Raw genomic sequence first — 12,614 nt, 5'->3', positions numbered from 1 at the left:
ATGCGATCGTGCGGCCCCGCCCCCAATGTGCCATCACTTGCCGGCCACGCCCCCTGCTGTTAGCCGACAATCAGCTCCCTCCCGGAAGGAGGGAACTGATTGTCGGCAAGTAGGGACTGGACTGATATAGCAGAGCAGGTCACCCCCAGACTGATACAGCAGCACAGCACCACTGGACTGGATTGATACAGCAGAGCAGGTACCCCCAGACTGATACAGCAGAGCAGGTCACCACACCACGCCACTTTCCCACAGACACTAGAGAGACACGTCCTCTCACTACCCTCTGCAGGACTGGAGTGAAGATGGTGGGGCGGGAGTCGCAAAATGTGCAAAGTCCGGGTCTCGCGAGAATCCGACACCAGGATGATGACGTTTTGCCTCGTTCCGTGAACCGAGTCCCGGCTCGGATCGGGGGGGCTCAGATTTTGAAAGTCTGAATCCGCTCATCTCTAATTAAAACTTATTCTTATTCATCAATATCCAGTTACATTGCTATTGTTATTGCTATTGCTTTGTTTTATGGTATATTTATGCAAGAATAAATGTGTTAATACTTTTTTGATCATTACAAAGAGGTAAGAAGGCCCTGTGCACAAGTTTACAACCTAGGGTCTGATTCAGAGTTGGACGCTGCTGCAGCCGCTCTTGCTTCTGTTGCTGGAGTCACGGCTATGTGTCAGGTTGTGGCCTGGGTTCGGCCATTCCTCATCTCAGCGCCAGTTTCCACTGACTTCCTGAGCGGTCAGATGCCAGGTGCAACGGCGAGTGACACGATGAAGATTATTCCTGGGGTCTGCTATGACATTCATGTGTTGCTCCGTGATTTGGCTCCAGCAGTTACCATCATGGAAGCAACCATAACAGTCTACATCACCTGATTAGCCCTTCATCCAATGGTAGCATTGTTAGCTGTCAGCTGACACCGTCCTCCAACGGATCGCTACATAAGGGTATTTAGCCAGGCACTGGCCAACAGGAAATTGCCTGAACAACTTTGCTACTTTCAGTGACTACTTGCTGTTGCAGCGTTCCACGTTTTACTCTTCTAGTGAAATACTCCAGTGACATTTGCCAGTGTGTGTGTACTCAGTACATCATCTGAGTACTGACTCCTAGTGTCTTTCTCCTATACCAGTCCTGCCTCTGATCACCAGCATGTGTATTCAGTATGTACATCATCCGAGTACTGACTTCTAGTGCCATTCTCCTATACCAGTCCTGCAACTGATCACCAGCATGTGTACTCAGTACGTATATCATCCGAGTACTGACTTCTAATGCCATTCTCCTGTACCAGTCCTGCATCTGATCACCAGGGTGTGTACTCAGTACATCATCCGAGTACTGACTCCTAGTGCCATTCTCCTGTACCAACCCTGCATCTGGATACTCAGTGTGTACTTACATCATTCTGCATCTGGATTCTCAGTGTATACATTATGCCATCCTGTGTCTGGATCCTCAGTGCATATATCCCTTCATCCTGCATCTGGATTCCAGCACATGTATTACATCATCCTGCTAGTTTCAGCCTTCCCCTGGTGTAATAGCCTGCACCTGAATGAGCAAGCACTGAGACGCCCAATATTAGTGTCTCTGCATGTTGTAACACCGCTGGTGATTCTTGACATGCCACCATAAGTGTACCATCGCCACTTGCACCAGCCTTATGGCAGATACAATTTCTCCATCTGAACATGGCCTCTGTGTCTGCAGCTCTGCATCTGAGAATGCAGCCACTTTCACTGACATTCCCGCAACACTCCCATAACAGGCCCATGAGACAGACTTTTTTGCGTACACTTCAGGTCACCATCCAGGAATGCCCATAGATTTGCCTCCTCTTTTCTGATACCATCTGTCCCAAAAGCAACAGCATCTCTGTGTGTAAACTCTGTATAACGTAGCATCGTAGGGGTTTTCAGAACATTTTGCACATGCGCAGTTGCAAATAATTACTCAACTACTGTACATATTGTACTATTGTACATGAACATAGGCATTGTGTTCAAATTGCATGCACCTCTAAATCAGGCCCCTAGTGTGTAGCGATCACTGGCCCTGATTCAGAGCCGCTCGCTCTGAATCAGGGCCGTCCTTCTTAATTTTTAGAGTGGCCTCCTGGCCGCTCGTATAGCTGTGGATGACCACCCACAGCTATAGCGAGCGGCCAGGAAGATGGTCGCGATGGTCAAGACCATGGCGACCATCGGGCTTGTGATGTCAGTGGGGCCGGCCCCAGATGGTAGGCGTTCCCATGGGAACGCCTCCGTCTGGGCATCCACGCCTGCGACACGCCCACCACGACGGAGCCAGCTCCGTCATGCGCATGCGCACTGGGCAACATCGACCAGCTTGTGATCGCTCAGCGCGAGCGGGCGGGTCTGAATCAGGCCCACTATTCACTAGTCACCAAAACACTATGAATGCTATTAATGCACAAGTAAGTCAATTAATAAGGAAAATCAAAGTGTCATAATTTTTGCATTGATTTTCTGGCAGTTTTTGCTTTAACAAATCCATAAAGTTAATATAGTGGTATTATATTGCTTTTATAATTTTGTTTTTGCATGCCTCTCAGGTAGAACACAAAAACTGAATAATTTTATTTTCAATCTTAAAAGTAGGTTGCAAGGACACACAACTATTCCTTTTAATAAATTTACTCCTTGGGACCGTGTATGAACTATGGAGACAAAGAGACAAAAAAAAAATTCAGAATTTTTGGTTGTCTGCTCGTTCCTGCATCACACAAAAACTATGGGAAGAAATTGGTTTGCGTTTTTAATATTGTATAGCTTAGTCACCTAGAAAGAAATTGAGGTACTGTATGTATTATCTCAATGTGAAATCAGGGAGAGGAGCAATACAGTGAAAAAAAGATGCTTGACACTCGGTGCGTGCAAGTGTGCAGGCTCCTCAAGCCAAAAATGACGAGATTTATATAAATATAATCTTTTGGGAACAATAATACTTTTAGGGACTGTTTATTAAAAAAAAAATGTAATCGGAATATGCACATGCTCCTCAAGTCCACAATGAATATATGTATAAATATATATATATATATATATATATATACATATATTGCACACCCCAAACACACCTTTACATTATGCATATATACATACATATATATTTATAGAGAGATAGATAGAGGTATATATATATATATATGAAAAACAAGAGAATTGACAATCAGGCGACTAGTTTGCTAGATGTGTAAATTCACACACAGTAAAATGTACAGTAGATAAGTTAATGGTTTACAAATGTAGTTATACCTCAAACCATATAGAGGGGCGTGTTTCACGCTAATTAATAAATATAATAAACCAATAAATAGCAAAGTGCTTAGTGCAAAATATGATACATCTGATTACAACTAGAAAAAAAAAAAAAAAAATTTTTTGTTGAACTCATATAGACAACAAAGTGCTAGTGCAAAAATATAATGAATCTGAAACAAAGTGCTAGTGCCAAGTATAATAAAAATTATGACAATTTATTGAAAAACAGTGCACATAAAAATATATAAATAAATATGACCATAAAAACAACGACTGGCAGTAAATAGATCAAAACAAAGTAGAGGAAAGTTGATATTTTTAAGCAGCTTATCTGATTGAAGGAGAGAGGTAGTTCTCCACAGTGCATGAGGCAGCCAACAGTCCCAACGCGTTTCGTCACTATGACTTCATCAAGGGGATATTGCTTCAGTGTGGTGGTCCTGTATTCATACCACACTGAGTTCAAATGAGAGTCAGGTGTTCACCCTACTTCCTTTGTCTTAGGGAGACCTCAAAACCAAGCGATTTCATAATTCAGCAAGCCATCATTTAAAATAGTTTGTGTTACAGGGTTTCCCATAAAGAAATGTTAGTTATAAATAGTCAAACGGCGATCTTTTAAGTTCAACTTCCGCCCTTTGTGAACTGGCCTCTGCCCTTAATTGGAGCGTCACATCCGTTCCCGGCAGCTGTGTTAAACCATAGCGCGCGATCAAGCACTTCCGTTTTCTTCCTCGTGTTCTGAACTGGGCACGTCACTTCCGCCCGCCGTGTGTTGACGTGTTCGGAGGTGAGCCGTGTCACTTCCACCAACCCTTCTGTCATTTCGCTCCAGGACGCGGCACATCACTTCCGCCCTTACTTAATAGATGTGTTGAGCTCTTCCGCCCCATTGTTTTCTCCGGACTTAATGCTTCCGCCCTTCTTGTCTATAGAATTAGTATGTTTTTTGCCCAAGTATGAATAATGAGTAGGTGGTGTCTTCCATATTATCTGAAACTAAAATAATAAAGGATAAGCATTCGATTTAAGGAGGGTAATCTGTTTTGATGCTGGATATATAGGTTAGATCATTAAATGATTAGTCTAAGTATAACATTCTCCTTAGGCATAGATATATATTAGAATAATAATATATTAATAGTTTGATCTAAAAACACTATGAATATGTACTGAATTGTTTTATGTATATAATTATATTGGATATTGTTTAGATATTTATTCCAAAAAGGAATTTCTTTAAAAGTTCAACCAAGAGGAGCAGAAATTCAGGGATATAATAAGTTGTGAAATGTTCTTAAGGTATGGGGATCATTCTTTCACTCTTTTCCTTGAAGAAGAGGTTCCAAAGACTCTGAAAATTTCTTGGATTTTCATATTGGTCCGACTCAGACAAACGACCTCTTTTCATCCAGTTAGATAGTTACAATCGGTTTTAAGATGTACTTGAAGTATGGGGATCATTCTTTTACTCTTTTTCTTGAAGGGGAGGTTCCAAAGACTCTAAGGATTTCTTGGATAATCATATAAGTCAAACCCAAGATCCACCTCTTTCCATTCAATTGGGTAGTTAGAATTGTAAAGTTCTGATATCATTAATCACTCCTTGGCCTTAAGGCTTGCAATTGTGAATATGCTATAATTCCCTTTTTAGGCATTATCATTCTCTAGCCTGGTTATATTCCAAACTGCCGGCTGAATTTGCAGCACCAGGTATTCTCAATGGGTTACCTTCCTTGGTACTAACCTGGCCCAATCATGCTTTGCTTCCAAGATCGGACGAGATTGGGCTCACACATGATGGTATGGCAGCAAATACATATTTCGATGGTCCATAATGCCAGATATTCTACCAAACCTGGACTTCCCTCAGAAGATGAACCTTCAGGGTACTACTCAGGCCCCTCCATAACCTGGGGGTATATTGGTAGATAGGAATGGAGCATATCACAAGAAAGGAGCAATTTCGTAGTACTCATTGAAGCCTTTAGGTGCCAGTGTGTCCAGTTCAAACAGCCAGAACATCTCTCTTCTTGATAGCAGATTGCCCAAATCCCCACCTCTTTCTCCCAGAGTAACGTGTTCTATTGCCTTGAAGGTGATATCTTCGGGATCCGAATTATGTTTTATTGAGAAGTGTTTGGAGACTGCATGTCCTTCAACTCTGTTTCTAATGTTCCTAATGTGCTCCTGAATTCTGATTTTTAGTGGTCTCTTGGTTTTTCCTATGTACTTGAGTCCACATGTGCACTCTAACAGGTATATCACTGATGTGGAGTTACAGTTCATAAAATTCTTTATAGTGTATTCCTTAGATCCGTCCGAATTCGTGAATGTTTTTCTCTTGGGGTGAAGAAATTTGCAAATATTGCAATGTCCGCATTTATAGCTTCCATTGCACTTCAAAGTGTTCATAGTTGGTCTTTCATTTCCTTTATCCCTCAGCATACTCGGTGCCAGTAAATCTTTTAAGTTCCTTGATTTTCTATATATAATCTGTGGTTTTGTCGGTAGGATCTTTTGGAGTAAAGGATCCATCAGAAGGATATTCCAGTTTTTGTTAAGAGATTTTTTAATATGATTCTCATGTCCATTATATGTTGTAATAAATGGTACCATTTCTTCTTTTTGTGGTTTCTCCGTTTTATATTGTAGTAGATTATTTCTCTGTAGGTTTTTCGTTTTCTGCATAGCTGTATTGATGATTGCTTCCGGATACTCTTTTTCTCTAAACCTGGTTGCATAAATATCAAGTTGTTCATTACAGACGTTAGCATTGCTGCAATTACGTTTAATTCTGTAGAACTGGGAGTATGGTATGTTGTTCTTCCATTTGTCCAGGTGACAGCTTTTGTAATGCAGGTAGCTGTTCGCATCTACTCCTTTTATAAAAATTTTTGTGCAAATTTGGTCACCTTCTGATGTTAAAATCAAATCCAAAAACTCAATACTTCTGTTGTTAAAATTTGATGTAAATTTAAGATTCATATTGTTATTTGAAATAAAAATTAAAAAATCGTTAAAAGATTCTTCCGATCCTTCCCAAATAATTAAAATATCATCAATATATCTCTTATAAAAAATGATATTGTCTTTAAAAGGGTTATTACTGTAAACATAATTCTTTTCCCAACATCCCATGAACAAATTCGCAAAGCTGGGAGCAAAAGTTGTACCCATTGCAGTTCCACAGATTTGACGATAAAATTGATTTAAAAATTTAAAATAATTATGAGTAAGTATAAAAGACATAAGATCACATAAAAACTCTTTGTGTGGAACTTCAATTTCTTCATCCAACTCTAAAAACATTCTTGATGCGTTGATACCTTTTCCATGCTCAATACATGTATATAATGATTGTACATCGATAGTTATCCAGTTATAAGTTGATCTCCATGTTATATTTTCGGTTTGCTGTAATACACTCGTAGTATCCTTTAGATAAGATTCTAGTTTGATAACATATTTTTGTAAAAAGATGTCAACATATTTGGAGAGGTTGGATGTGAGGGAGTCAATACCTGCTATTATAGGCCTCCCTGGAGGTTCTGTAAGTGACTTATGTATTTTTGGTAAAAAATAGAAAATCGGGGTTGTGGGGTTTGATTTCATTAAGAATTGAAATTCTTCTTTGGTTAAAATATTCCTCTGTAGACCAAAGAGTAGAATGATTCTAAGTTCTTCTGTATATTCTTCAACTGGATCTTTGGTCAATTTTTCATAAGAAATTTGGTCATCCAGTAATCTATGTGCTTCTTTTAGGTAGTAAGCATAATCCATGATAACCAAACCCCCCCCTTTATCAGCTGGTTTTAGAACTATCTCACGGTTTTCTTTTAAGTTTTTTAGTGCCTCCTTTTCTCTATTACTTAGATTTTGTTTTTTTATTGGTGCATAGTTTGTCTGATTATTGCAAAGGTCCTTCTTTACCATTTCATAGAAAACGTTTATGTGAGTCCCTTTTGATTCCAGTGGGTAATATGTTGATTTACCTCTAAGACCGGATTTTGAATTAGGGGCAATATAGTTCTTTAGAGGTGCTGATTCTTTTCTCAGAAAATGTCGTTTGAGTGTGAGATTTCTCACAAACTTGTTTAAATCAATAAAAGTGTCAAATTTGTTCATGCTTCTTGTCGGGGCAAAGTTCAAGCCTTTGCTTAATAACGTTATTTCAGATTTAGTGAGTGTATGCTGGGATAAATTAAATATGCCTTTGGATTTCGGATCTATTAAAAATTCCTCCTTTTTTGGTTTCTTCCTCCTGCCACCCCGTTTTCCTCTTCTTCTCTGTACCTTCGCTTCAGGGGGGAGGCTGTTTTGGTGGTTTCTCTGAACATTGGATTTTTGTTGCTTAAATGATCTTGTGCTGGTGATAAAAAAAGCTCATTATCACTGTTTGAGTCCAGATGTTGTAATGTGGAAAACCTATTTCTAGGTTTAAGTCCTATTGGGCCAGTATAAGTAGTGGGGTCTCTGTTTCTTCTGTAGCTAAACCTTCTTGTGGGTGCTACTTTCCAGCTAGGTCCTTCTCCAGACTCATATCTGGTGTTGGTTCTCTCTTTTTTCTGGAATCTCGTCCAATTCTTAACTTTATTCAACTCGTAGTCCTTCTTATCTCTAATAAACTTCTTTTCTTTGCTCTTCATGACTGATTCTTCTACTCTCTCCACCTTTCTAAGTAGTACTTTTTCATTTTCTTTGAATTCCTCTTTTTCTTTGTGTTCTTCCATCTGGGGTTCCATTCTAATGATTTCCTTCTCTAAATTTGAGAGTACTGCCTTTTTTTCCTCAATTATTAGTTTTATAAGCTCTAATGAGCATTTGTGTAAAATGTCATCCCATTTTTTAAAAAAATCTGAATTATCCAGTCCAAACGTTGGATTCTTAATAAGTCTTAGACCTCTTGGGATTCTGTTAACAGATAAATAGTGTTCCAGTCCCCTAATGTCCCACCATGCCTTTACTTCTTTTGTGAGCATTTTTTCCATTTCCCAGAACATATTATCCATGTTCTGTGTGGGGACATTTTCACATAGTGGGGTGTTTTCATTGAACACTCTTTGGCATAGGTCACTCCTTTTATTCACATGATCTTTATTTCTAAACATATTAAACAAGTATAGGCAGCTATTCCCCCAATCAACACCAAAAAGAAAGAAGTATCAAGCAATAGATGGGTACAGCGCCACTACCTGTGTGACTTACTGAGTGAAACAAATAAATATTCAAATGTATAGCAACTTAGCCTATTATTTTTTTCGGCGTCCGCTCTGAGACAATAGTGTAATACTAGTGTGAGTATTTTTAAAAAGTGAAAAACAAGAGAATTGACAATCAGGCGACTAGTTTGCTAGATGTGTAAATTCACACACAGTAAAATGTACAGTAGATAAGTTAATGGTTTACAAATGTAGTTATACCTCAAACCATATAGAGGGGCGTGTTTCACGCTAATTAATAAATATAATAAACCAATAAATAGCAAAGTGCTTAGTGCAAAATATGATATATCTGATTACATCTAGATAAAAAAATAAAAAAAATAAAAAAAAAATAAAAATTTTTTGTTGAACTCATATAGACAACAAAGTGCTAGTGCAAAAATATAATGAATCTGAAACAAAGTGCTAGTGCCAAGTATAATAAAAATTATGACAATTTATTGAAAAACAGTGCACATAAAAATATATAAATAAATATGACCATAAAAACAACGACTGGCAGTAAATAGATAAAAACAAAGTAGAGGAAAGTTGATATTTTTAAGCAGCTTATCTGATTGAAGGAGAGAGGTAGTTCTCCACAGTGCATGAGGCAGCCAACAGTCCCAACGCGTTTCGTCACTATGACTTCATCAAGGGGATATTGCTTCAGTGTGGTGGTCCTGTATTCATACCACACTGAGTTCAAATGAGAGTCAGGTGTTCACCCTACTTCCTTTGTCTTAGGGAGACCTCAAAACCAAGCGATTTCATAATTCAGCAAGCCATCATTTAAAATAGTTTGTGTTACAGGGTTTCCCATAAAGAAATGTTAGTTATAAATAGTCAAATGGCGATCTTTTAAGTTCAACTTCCGCCCTTTGTGAACTGGCCTCTGCCCTTAATTGGAGCGTCACATCCGTTCCCGGCAGCTGTGTTAAACCATAGCGCGCGATCAAGCACTTCCGTTTTCTTCCTCGTGTTCCGAACTGGGCACGTCACTTCCGCCCGCCGTGTGTTGACGTGTTCGGAGGTGAGCCGTGTCACTTCCACCAACCCTTCTGTCGTTTCGCTCCAGGACGCGGCACATCACTTCCGCCCTTACTTAATAGATGTGTTGAGCTCTTCCGCCCCATTGTTTTCTCCGGACTTAATGCTTCCGCCCTTCTTGTCTATAGAATTAGTATGTTTTTTGCCCAAGTATGAATAATGAGTAGGTGGTGTCTTCCATATTATCTGAAACTAAAATAATAAAGGATAAGCATTCGATTTAAGGAGGGTAATCTGTTTTGATGCTGGATATATAGGTTAGATCATTAAATGATTAGTCTAAGTATAACATTCTCCTTAGGCATAGATATATATTAGAATAATAATATATTAATAGTTTGATCTAAAAACACTATGAATATGTACTGAATTGTTTTATGTATATAATTATATTGGATATTGTTTAGATATTTATTCCAAAAAGGAATTTCTTTAAAAGTTCAACCAAGAGGAGCAGAAATTCAGGGATATAATAAGTTGTGAAATGTTCTTAAGGTATGGGGATCATTCTTTCACTCTTTTCCTTGAAGAAGAGGTTCCAAAGACTCTGAAAATTTCTTGGATTTTCATATTGGTCCGACTCAGACAAACGACCTCTTTTCATCCAGTTAGATAGTTACAATCGGTTTTAAGATGTACTTGAAGTATGGGGATCATTCTTTTACTCTTTTTCTTGAAGGGGAGGTTCCAAAGACTCTAAGGATTTCTTGGATAATCATATAAGTCAAACCCAAGATCCACCTCTTTCCATTCAATTGGGTAGTTAGAATTGTAAAGTTCTGATATCATTAATCACTCCTTGGCCTTAAGGCTTGCAATTGTGAATATGCTATAATTCCCTTTTTAGGCATTATCATTCTCTAGCCTGGTTATATTCCAAACCGCCGGCTGAATTTGCAGCACCAGGTATTCTCAATGGGTTACCTTCCTTGGTACTAACCTGGCCCAATCATGCTTTGCTTCCAAGATCGGACGAGATTGGGCTCACACATGATGGTATGGCAGCAAATACATATTTCGATGGTCCATAATGCCAGATATTCTACCAAACCTGGACTTCCCTCAGAAGATGAACCTTCAGGGTACTACTCAGGCCCCTCCATAACCTGGGGGTATATTGGTAGATAGGAATGGAGCATATCACAAGAAAGGAGCAATTTCGTAGTACTCATTGAAGCCTTTAGGTGCCAGTGTGTCCAGTTCAAACAGCCAGAACATCTCTCTTCTTGATAGCAGATTGCCCAAATCCCCACCTCTTTCTCCCAGAGTAACGTGTTCTATTGCCTTGAAGGTGATATCTTCGGGATCCGAATTATGTTTTATTGAGAAGTGTTTGGAGACTGCATGTCCTTCAACTCTGTTTCTAATGTTCCTAATGTGCTCCTGAATTCTGATTTTTAGTGGTCTCTTGGTTTTTCCTATGTACTTGAGTCCACATGTGCACTCTAACAGGTATATCACTGATGTGGAGTTACAGTTCATAAAATTCTTTATAGTGTATTCCTTAGATCCGTCCGAATTCGTGAATGTTTTTCTCTTGGGGTGAAGAAATTTGCAAATATTGCAATGTCCGCATTTATAGCTTCCATTGCACTTCAAAGTGTTCATAGTTGGTCTTTCATTTCCTTTATCCCTCAGCATACTCGGTGCCAGTAAATCTTTTAAGTTCCTTGATTTTCTATATATAATCTGTGGTTTTGTCGGTAGGATCTTTTGGAGTAAAGGATCCATCAGAAGGATATTCCAGTTTTTGTTAAGAGATTTTTTAATATGATTCTCATGTCCATTATATGTTGTAATAAATGGTACCATTTCTTCTTTTTGTGGTTTCTCCGTCTTATATTGTAGTTAATTATTTCTCTGTAGGTTTTTCGTTTTCTGCATAGCTGTATTGATGATTGCTTCCGGATACTCTTTTTCTCTAAACCTGGTTGCATAAATATCAAGTTGTTCATTACAGACGTTAGCATTGCTGCAATTACGTTTAATTCTGTAGAACTGGGAGTATGGTATGTTGTTCTTCCATTTGTCCAGGTGACAGCTTTTGTAATGCAGGTAGCTGTTCGCATCTACTCCTTTTATAAAAAATTTTGTGCAAATTTGGTCACCTTCTGATGTTAAAATCAAATCCAAAAACTCAATACTTCTGTTGTTAAAATTTGATGTAAATTTAAGATTCATATTGTTATTTGAAATAAAAATTAAAAAATCGTTAAAAGATTCTTCCGATCCTTCCCAAATAATTAAAATATCATCAATATATCTCTTATAAAAAATGATATTGTCTTTAAAAGGGTTATTACTGTAAACATAATTCTTTTCCCAACATCCCATGAACAAATTCGCAAAGCTGGGAGCAAAAGTTGTACCCATTGCGGTTCCACAGATTTGACGATAAAATTGATTTAAAAATTTAAAATAATTATGAGTAAGTATAAAAGACATAAGATCACATAAAAACTCTTTGTGTGGAACTTCAATTTCTTCATCCAACTCTAAAAACATTCTTGATGCGTTGATACCTTTTTCATGCTCAATACATGTATATAATGATTGTACATCGATAGTTATCCAGTTATAAGTTGATCTCCATGTTATATTTTCGGTTTGCTGTAATACACTCGTAGTATCCTTTAGATAAGATTCTAGTTTGATAACATATTTTTGTAAAAAGATGTCAACATATTTGGAGAGGTTGGATGTGAGGGAGTCAATACCTGCTATTATAGGCCTCCCTGGAGGTTCTGTAAGTGACTTATGTATTTTTGGTAAAAAATAGAAAATCGGGGTTGTGGGGTTTGATTTCATTAAGAATTGAAATTCTTCTTTGGTTAAAATATTCCTCTGTAGACCAAAGAGTAGAATGATTCTAAGTTCTTCTGTATATTCTTCAACTGGATCTTTGGTCAATTTTTCATAAGAAATTTGGTCATCCATTAATCTATGTGCTTCTTTTAGGTAGTAAGCATAATCCATGATAACCAAACCCCCCCCTTTATCAGCTGGTTTTAGAACTATCTCACGGTTTTCTTTTAAGTTTTTTAGTGCCTCCTTTTCTCTATTACTT

The 12,614-nt window shown here is 38.1% G+C and overlaps 2 pseudogenes; both read right to left on the bottom strand.

The window, feature by feature from the left end:
• Nucleotides 1-4,991: 4,991 nt before the first annotated feature.
• LOC148521833 (5S ribosomal RNA) lies at nt 4,992-5,110 on the bottom strand (annotated as a pseudogene).
• Nucleotides 5,111-10,438: 5,328 nt separating this feature from the next.
• Nucleotides 10,439-10,557, bottom strand: LOC148521832 (5S ribosomal RNA; annotated as a pseudogene).
• Between the last annotated feature and the right edge of the window lie 2,057 nt (nt 10,558-12,614).

The sequence above is a fragment of the Taudactylus pleione genome, unplaced genomic scaffold (assembly GCF_031769625.1).
Source record: "Taudactylus pleione unplaced genomic scaffold, aTauple2 ptg000154l, whole genome shotgun sequence".
NCBI classification, from domain to species: domain Eukaryota; kingdom Metazoa; phylum Chordata; class Amphibia; order Anura; family Myobatrachidae; genus Taudactylus; species Taudactylus pleione.
The sequence above is the reverse complement of the archived record's forward strand: the minus strand, read 5'-3'. Positions and strand labels throughout refer to the sequence as shown.